We start from the raw sequence: 9,188 nt of genomic DNA on the forward strand, positions 1-9,188 counted from the left end.
GAGTTACTGTGATGAGGAATTCAGAAATTAATCTCTTATTTACTGTTCATGAGGAAAACTTGAATATATAAACAATTACTTTGTAAATCCACTAGAGGCTGTGGTGATCATTTTTTGAAATACACAAATAATAAATCACTATGTTGTACACCATAGGAAAATAACAGGCATCATCATGATCATTTTGTGATATATACAAATATTGAATCATGTTGCTGTACACCAGAAATGAATGTTCTGTATCAATTATATCTCAGTGATAGAGAAGAGGAAATTCACACAGAGAAAAAATTTAAACCACACAGAGACATAATAAAGACCTAGCTCCCTGAAGTAGTGACAACACTGAAAGATAAGAGTTATAGGGGAAAGGGTGGGTTAGAGCACTTTGGTGAGTAGACGAATCAGCCATTGTGTGCCATGCTGAGGTCTGCGTCTATAAGAATGGGCAGCTGCCCAGACCCCTGTTTACCTCTGCTGTTGCTCTTTCACAACAAAGATCCATGGACAGATATAGCACCTCTGAAGGCACTAAGGTGAATCTGACCTAAGCCTGGGTCCATAAACTGGGTAATGCTACTGCCAGCATGGAGGAGGCCCCTGTGAAGACAATGACTGGGGGAAGAAATTAATAAACATGGACAGAATAGAGAAGACGTGCTTTGAAGTATATCCAGTGGTATAGAGAGAAGGAAGAGAACACAGTGAGGGAGAAACCAAGAAAAATGAGGGAGAGAAAAGGTGGAACAAAGGGAGGAAAGAAACCATGCTGTAGCAGAGGAAACAAGAAGCTGAAACAGAAGTCCACAGTTGACCCAATCAGACCTCCAAATTACACTAAAAGTTTTGTACAAAAAAATAATGTAAAAGGATCCTATTGGCTTTTCCATCTCCACAACACAGGTTCTGAATTAACTTTACCATCTGCTGAAAGGCTCCAGTGCACATACCTTTCAGTTTCAAAATAGCCCCATTTGGACAGGTATGTAAATATTCTCCCTATCTTCTCAGAAGGTTCTCAAGAACATTAAGGGGCAAAATTTCAAATATGTCCTCATCTCAAACAAGGATTGAGATTGAACAAACCGAAAAATATTAATAGAAGAATAAAGAAGCAATATGTAACAAGAAAGAGGGAGCTCTGTTTATTTTGCAATGATAGAAGGGAAACTGCTCCTGCCCAGACACCTGGGTGATGCATGAGGACAGTGAGAAGGGTGGACTGATGGACGACTGCATGTCATCCCAGAGTGGCTGTGATTTCAGTGATAAGTCCGGAACCATCTCCCAATTCCATCAGTTACACTAAGAGGAATAATTTTGTGAACAAAAGGCAGAGTACTAGATGACTACATATACACTATGTGCCTGGAGACTGAGAATTTCTTGTGCATGTTGGATTTTGCTGCATTTTCCGGTCCTATGAACCAAAAAGGATAAAACATATTGAGATCAGGCTGCTCTGCTCATAATCCTCTGCAGCGCCCTCTTGATGTCCCTGTTCCTCAGGCTGTAGATGAAGGGGTTCAGCATCGGAGTGACCACCATGTACATGACGGAGGCTGCCGCACCTTTCTTGGGTGAGGGGGACACAGATGAGCTGAGGTACACCCCAAGGCCTTTGCCATAAAACAGGCAAACCACGGCCAGGTGAGAGCCGCAGGTTGAGAAGGCTTTGGACTTCCCCCCTGTCGAGGGGACTCTCAGAATGCAGGAGACAATTCGAGTATAAGAGTAAAGGATCCCCGAGACGGGGATGCCACCAAAGATGGCACTAACAGAATAGATTAATATGTTACCAGTGGGGGTGTCAGAGCAGGCGAGGCGGATAAGCTGAGGAGTGTCACAGAAGAAATGAGGGATTTCCACATGTGTGCAGAAGGTAAGTTGGGACACCATCAAGCAGTGAGTCAGGGAGTCTGAAAGGCTGATGACAAATGACACTACGATCAGCAGGAAACAGAGGTGGGGCCTCATGATGGCTGGGTAGTGCAGGGGGTTTCAGATGGCCACGAACCTGTCATAAGCCATCACAGCCAGGAGTAGGTTGTCCATACACGCAATCAGAACAAAAAAGGACACCTGAGTGAGGCAGCCTGCACAGGAGATGGACTTGCTGTGGGTCTGGATGTTCACCAGCATCTTAGGGATGGTGGCAGTGCTGAAACCAATATAATTCAGGGACAGACTAGAGAGGAAAAAGTACATGGGGGTGTGGAGGTGGGGGTAGAGCTGATGACCAGGATGATGAGCAGGTTCCCCAGGACGGTGACCAGGTACAGGGACAGGAACAGCCTGAAGAGGAGGGGCTGCAGCTCTGGATCCTCTGAGAGGCCCAGTAGGAGGAATTCTGAGACACCTGTTAGATTCTGAGGTTCCATGTAGGTGGGGCACCTGTTGAAAAAGAAAATATAGTTTGAATAAGCAAAACAAGAATACAGGCATCGAGCTAATTTTGTATAAAAATATATATATTACTTAAAGTGTGCAATATATATTTATAAATATATATTGTAATACATATTAGTATTAACATACATTATATATTGTGTAAAATACAATGTGTAATAAATATTTTTAATTTGTGAAAGGAATTTAGTTTTTTGAATTTTCTTTTTTTAATTGAAAGATAGTTGATACAAAATACTAATTGGTTTCAGGTGGACAACATAGTGATTAGACAATTCTATACTAGATGCACACCATCGTAAGCATGATAACCGTCTGTCAACATACAAAGATATTATGATATTATCACCTATATTCTGTATGCAGTACATTTATCCTTGTGACTAACTTAGTTTATAATTGGAAGTTTGTCCCTCATTATCCCCCACACCTCTTTAGCCTGTCTCCCCTCTTCAGCCCCACCAGTTTGTTCTCTGTTTTTATGACTCTATTTCTGTTCTGTTTACATTTTAAATTCTACATTTAAGTGGTATCATTTCATGTAGCACAATCACTTATATCACCTAGCACAATACCCTCTAGGTCTATCCATGCTGTTGCAAATAGCAAGTTTTCACTCTTTGTATGGCTGAATAATATCTCATTGTGTATATATAGGCAGTAAACTGGAATATCAGCATTACCAATTTTTTGTCTGGATATGGGGGAAAAAATACAAGAATAAACAAACAGTATTCCATCAGACTAAAAAGATGTTTTCCAACAACAGAAACAATCAACAAAACAAAAAAGCAATCTACTGAATGGAGAATATATTTGCAAATGACACATCTGATAAGGGGTTAATGTCCAAAGTATATAAAGAACTCATACACCTCAATACCAAAAAGTATCTGATTGAAAAATGGGCAGAGGACCTGAATAGACATTTTTCCAAAGAGGATATGCAAATGGCACGCAGGCATGTGAAAGCATGTTCAACATCACTAATCATCAGTGTATATATATTTGATTCAAGAAATTCACAAGTAAAATATTCACACTTGAGGACAACACACCCTGGTACCTTCAGCAATATGTATCATTTGCAAACTCTTTTTAAAACTGATTGCTTCTTGATATCTGTGCTGTTTATCGGTTTCTTAAATTAACACAGTAAAATATCAGACCCTGATTCTAAAGAAAAATAGAGAGTAATAAATGTCTCTGTATTTAACAAAAAAAACCACTCCAATTAAAGTACATTAACAGACCCTCAAATGTACTTTATCTTATCCAAAGGAAACAGAAGAAACTGTCATGATTTGGAATATAACCTTATGGAAGTTTAGGTTTCTAAATTAAAATTAAATATGCATAAATTGAAAGTATTTTTTATATGCCAATTTTTCCCTGAACTTTTATGGTAATGTACTATGACACCCATTTTCTCATGGAGCTGAGAGCTTACTCACATGGGTGGGTCTTCTGGTCAGAGGCTTCTCAAATATAACTCAAATATATAAATATTTGGTCATGGTGGAGTTCATATTTGGACAAATATGTTTTTGTTATGTGCACAGAAGCATTTGGCATCTCTAATCCTGAAGATGGTATTAGTGATTAAATGGTTAAAGAACAACTTTCTGTGAATATGCTGTATCTTTTTTGTTGTAGTTTGATGGAATAAATTTGTTTTTATTGCTACATACTTTATATACAATACAGAATTGCTTCCAGATATATAATAGTGATAGGACATTCATATACATTATGTAATGCTTTTGACAGGTTATTTTCTATCAGTGTTACACCATCTCTGGGAAAGCTCTGAGGTTGATTACTTTTTGCTGTTTTTATTTGTAGTGCTTGGTTAAAACTCCCTAAATACATCTTTAGTTGTACACATTTGTGAAGGTTTCATCTCTCATCAGTTCCAATCCTCTTATGCACAGTTAAGTAATTTAAGACTAAGGCCCAGACTGAAACCTTATATTTGACTTCTTATGCCAGCTTGGGCCTTTTTAAATCTACCCTCTCTTACGTGGAATTGCAATTCAGCTCACCGAAGGCAACTCAAAAGTGTTCATTTCTCCTGGCAGGTCAAAATACTATTTCATTCGAGGGAAAGAAAATACGATTTCATTTGAGGGAAAAGAAATTTAATAAAAAATACTTTACAAACACGTGTGTTGCTTGCTCATCTGTTAAAAGTAAATTAATTCAAATGACCTTATAGGGTTACTGTAAGAAATTAAGTGATAACTATAAAGTGCTTAGACAAGGTTTTAGTGGATCCTTACCATTGCTTGTTGACCTTTGAATAGTTCTGCTCCACTGATCACACCCAGAACCAGTAAAATCTACACTTAACTACTTTGGGTATATATACACGTATATAAGGCCTAGGTAGAGAACCACTACCACACAGCAGCAAATCCTATAATAACATTACCTATTATTATTATTGCCGTTACTACCCTCTAACAATACTGAAAATATAAATATGTAATACTTCCTTAAGAATTCATTTTTCCAGCTCAACTGAGGTATAATTGACAAGTAAAAATTAAACATACTTAAGGTGTACAATGTGGTGTTTTGATGTATGTATACACTGTAAAATGATTAGCATGATCAAGAAGATTAAAAACCATCAGCTCACATGGATGTTATTGTGTGTGTGTGTGTGTGTGTGCCTGTGTGTTGAGAGACCTAAAGCCCAACTGTCTGAGCAAATTTCAAGTATATAACACACTATTCTGTATAAATATAGTCACCAAACAGTAAATTTTAGCTCCAGAGATTATTCATTCTGCATAACTTAAACTTGGTGTTTTTTGTCCAATATCTCCTCATTTCCCCAACATCCAAGCCCCTGGTAACCATCATTTGATCTCTCCTTTTATGAGTTCAACTTGTTCAGATTCTATATATAAGTAAATTGAAGCAGTGTTTGTTTTTCCATGTCTGGCTAATTTCACTAGGAATAATATCCTCCAAGATCATTCATGTATAAAATGAAATGCTGAATAATATTCCATAGCATATATATATATATATATATATATATATATATATATATATAAACACATAATATCCATCCCTAAATGGTTCCACTTCTCTGCCTTTCAATTGCTCCAAAAACAAATACTTTTCATGCAGTTGGTGGACGTATTTCCTTGTTAATACTGCTAGATAGTAACATTCATTTCTGTGTCCATCAACTGTTGTCTTGAATTTACCTGAATATTTTCATTGTACACAGTTTTCCTGAGTTCTGATTTGCCACAATATTGTATTTTGAGACTCTGTGAAGTACATATATGTATTTCAAACACTTTGAGTGATATCTAATATTACTTGAAAAATAAATTTCATTTGTGAATTCCTTATTATGACACACCTAATAAAATTCTTGTGCCTCCTTCTGTCTCACACAGTGAGAAATTCCATAAGATACATGCATGAAGGAGAAAGGATTTGTAAAAACTGGTAATATGCAACTTCACCATGAGTTCCCTACATGTGTTTTTCCAATAGAAAAGTCAGACAAATCCACCATATGCTGTTGCTGTCAATGTATAGAAACAGAAAGATCTGTCCAGCAATGAATCAATCTTTCCATGACAGGTCTTCATGAAAATGCACATATTGTACAGTGAATAATATTCCAGCACCACAGATTTTCAAAAATGGTTTACAAGATGCATGGCTGTGCATAGAAATTCTGTGATCTACAGCAGTTGTGCAATAAAGGTCCCCATGAACCCTCAGCCCATTCCCCTACAGATGAGCTCACCAAATCCCAAGGGAAGGAATGAATGGTTCTGATTGCATTTGCTCATTTACAAGTAAGGCAGGTTTGAAAAGAACATAATCACTCTGCTTTGGTGAGGGGCACAGAGCCTTCAGGTGGGAATCAGAAGGCCTTTCACATACTAAATGCGGAGTGTGGGTAACTCTCTCCAGCTGCCTGTGCTGGTGTCCCTTACTCAGACACCCGCAGGCTGACTCCCAGCTCTGGGACATAGGCAGCACCTAGCAGACGTTAGTACTTGATGAAAAACCAGTCATGGTTTTCAAATCACAGTTTGAATCGTTATTGCAGTAGTAGGCTTATCACTAAAACACAATCCCAAGAAAGGTTAAATGGCCTTTTATTCAAATTTTAAGGCAGAGAAGTAGAAGTCTATAACAGTCCAGGGAATTCATTCATGGATTGACCAGAAGTCCTAAAATGTTTCTCAGCCCTGCAATAAGGTTTATTCCCTTGCTCTCTCACTCTTTTTTGACACTTTCATTTTTAAGAAAATAGCCACATTTTTAAATGGAATACTGTAGATTCTATTAAATTGAAACTGACAGGGCTCCTAGGACATCTGTGACAGAGATACACGCAGCAGGGAGTTATATTTTTGTCTAGTGCTGTGGGACATCACTGGAGGGAAGGAAGACACACAGTGAGTAGAAGCCGCATTGAGGTTCTGTTTCTGGGAACCAGGGATTCATCCACTAAATATTTAATAGAGATTGCTTTTCTCGTAGCCTGTGCTGTGCCAAGCAAGGTGTAGACTCTACAGAATCAGTAATGAATGAGATTCAGTTGTTTCCCTCCAGTACTCAGAATGCACCTGTGTAAGGCTTACAAAACTAAATGTTTTCTCAGGGATCCGGGGAAAAGCAAATCTTCATATGGCAGCATATTTTACTTAATTATATGGGACTTAGTAAGAATAATATTAATGCGCAAAATATACTTTGCCTTTACTGCATGCAAGCACCACATGCTTACACCCTCACTATTCCCTATACTTAATTCTCAATCAGTGCAGGTGTGTTCCTGAAGATCAATTCAGATGACAACGTTGAGGTTCAGAGACACTAAAAACTTTCCCCGTGTCACAATAAGTACTGAATAGTTCAGACAAACTTAAAATTACATGGATCTCTGAGGCCTATGTACTGACCTTGAGCACTCTGTGTCTCCCTGTATATCAGATTTTAAGCAGAGGCCCAGAGCTCTAAATTTTCTGGTTTGCCTTTTCACTGTTTGCTAAGGATATAATCCATCACTCTGGCTTTATGTCTCCCATAGAGACTGAAAGGGGTTAAACTACAAGAATATAGTAGGAAGCAGACAGCTGAAGCAAAATCAGGGAACAGGGGTGATAAAGAGCTTCCCCAAATTACCATGTTCCAACCCGTCCTGTGAACTCCACCAAAGGTCTCAGGTAACCTTCCTTGGTTGATAACATCAGGTACCACACACAGCTCTCTGATGGGGTCTAACAGGGACCTTGGAGGAAAGTGCACAGCGAGGGGTGGGTCTCAGCCTACAGAGACTGAAAAGAGAAATGCCGGGTCAAGCTGACAGCGGAACATTATCCAAATGTCCTGTGAAAGGAGTCTGACTTTTGATTTCAAACCTGACTTCAACCCTTTCTACACAAGACACACAGTTACATTGCTGTCCTTCACTGTAAAATGATAATAATACAATGTCTGTCTTTTTGGAGGTGGTTATGCAGATTTTATTTAACAAGCTACTTTTAAAAAACGAAGCTCAGAGCGTAACACCTGGAACACCTGGTAAAAGATTTAGGAGAGTGTGGTCAATATCATCATTGCCACCAACATGACTCCTACCTTCACACGCATTTTCATGCTTAGGGGACAGTATACGAAGACATATTTCCTGTTTTGGGTTGCGGAGAAGTCGGCCAGAGCTACAACCAGTGTGCGAGGAGAGCAAAACCATGCATGAGTTCTTGTACCCCCAACAGAACAGGGATTTAAAGCTCACTGGCCTCTGAGCTGAAATGTAGCATATTGGCACCCTTTGTTATGGCTGTTCCAAATGCTTGTCCTGATAAAGAAAAAGCTCCTCTAGCCCCTCCCAATCCAGCGCCCCCAAGTACTCACTGGGCTGCTTTGCATCTCTGCTTGAGCATGACCAAGGGCTGATGAGACAACAATCCCTCTATTGCCTGGAAGACCATGGAAACACAGGCCCTGCCTTCAGGACCAGCAGGGAGATGGACCCAGGCAGGGACCCGCTCAGGCAGACAACGATTCTGGGCGGAGAAGATATGGCTGTGAGGCCCACTGGACTGGAACCAGCAACCCGAGGTGCAGGAAGACAAGGGTTATCATCTAACATTGTGTGACCTCGGGGGCTCAGTGCACAGAGCTCATAACCACCCCGTTGGGTCCCTGTTGTCTCAGTCTCCAAGGACTTGCAGGTATTAATGGAAGAGAAATTGAGAAAAGTGAGTGTGCTTGGGAGAGTCTGGACCCTTCTCCCAGGAGAAAGCTCACCTGTCCTCTGCTCTTCTGACTTCCAAGCCAAAGAATTTGGCAGGTTAAGTTCTTAAGGGGGTCTCACAGATGTCTACAGTCAAAATGTAGGCTTGGGCTGTAGTCACCTCAAGGCTCGACTAGAAGAATACCCAGTCCCAAGCCTGCCCATGTGACAATGGCAGGATTCTGCTTTCAAGGGCAGTTGGCCATAGGATTTGCTCCGTTTTATGTCACAAAGGCTTCTTCACTGGGCAGCTGAGAATATGGTGGCTGTCTCCCATCAGAGGGAGTTGATGACTGGGTAGAAGAGGCTGGCAAGTTGAACATCTGAGTATCTTCACTCATTAAGGTTGGAGTGACACCCCAGTATTTTCCTAAATATTATTCATTGGATGCAAGTCAGTAGCTCTGGCCAACAGTCCAGTCACTGGGTGTGCACATATGGCTTGAGCATGGATAGTAGCACTCATGGGGAGTATCTGAGATGCTCTGCACCA

The 9,188-nt window shown here is 39.9% G+C and overlaps 1 pseudogene; it reads right to left on the minus strand.

The window, feature by feature from the left end:
- Positions 1–1,452: 1,452 nt before the first annotated feature.
- On the minus strand, positions 1,453–8,342 carry LOC118921853 (olfactory receptor 7E24-like; annotated as a pseudogene).
- Positions 8,343–9,188: the final 846 nt, after the last annotated feature.

Source organism: Manis pentadactyla, chromosome 12 (genome assembly GCF_030020395.1).
Source record: "Manis pentadactyla isolate mManPen7 chromosome 12, mManPen7.hap1, whole genome shotgun sequence".
NCBI lineage: Eukaryota > Metazoa > Chordata > Mammalia > Pholidota > Manidae > Manis > Manis pentadactyla.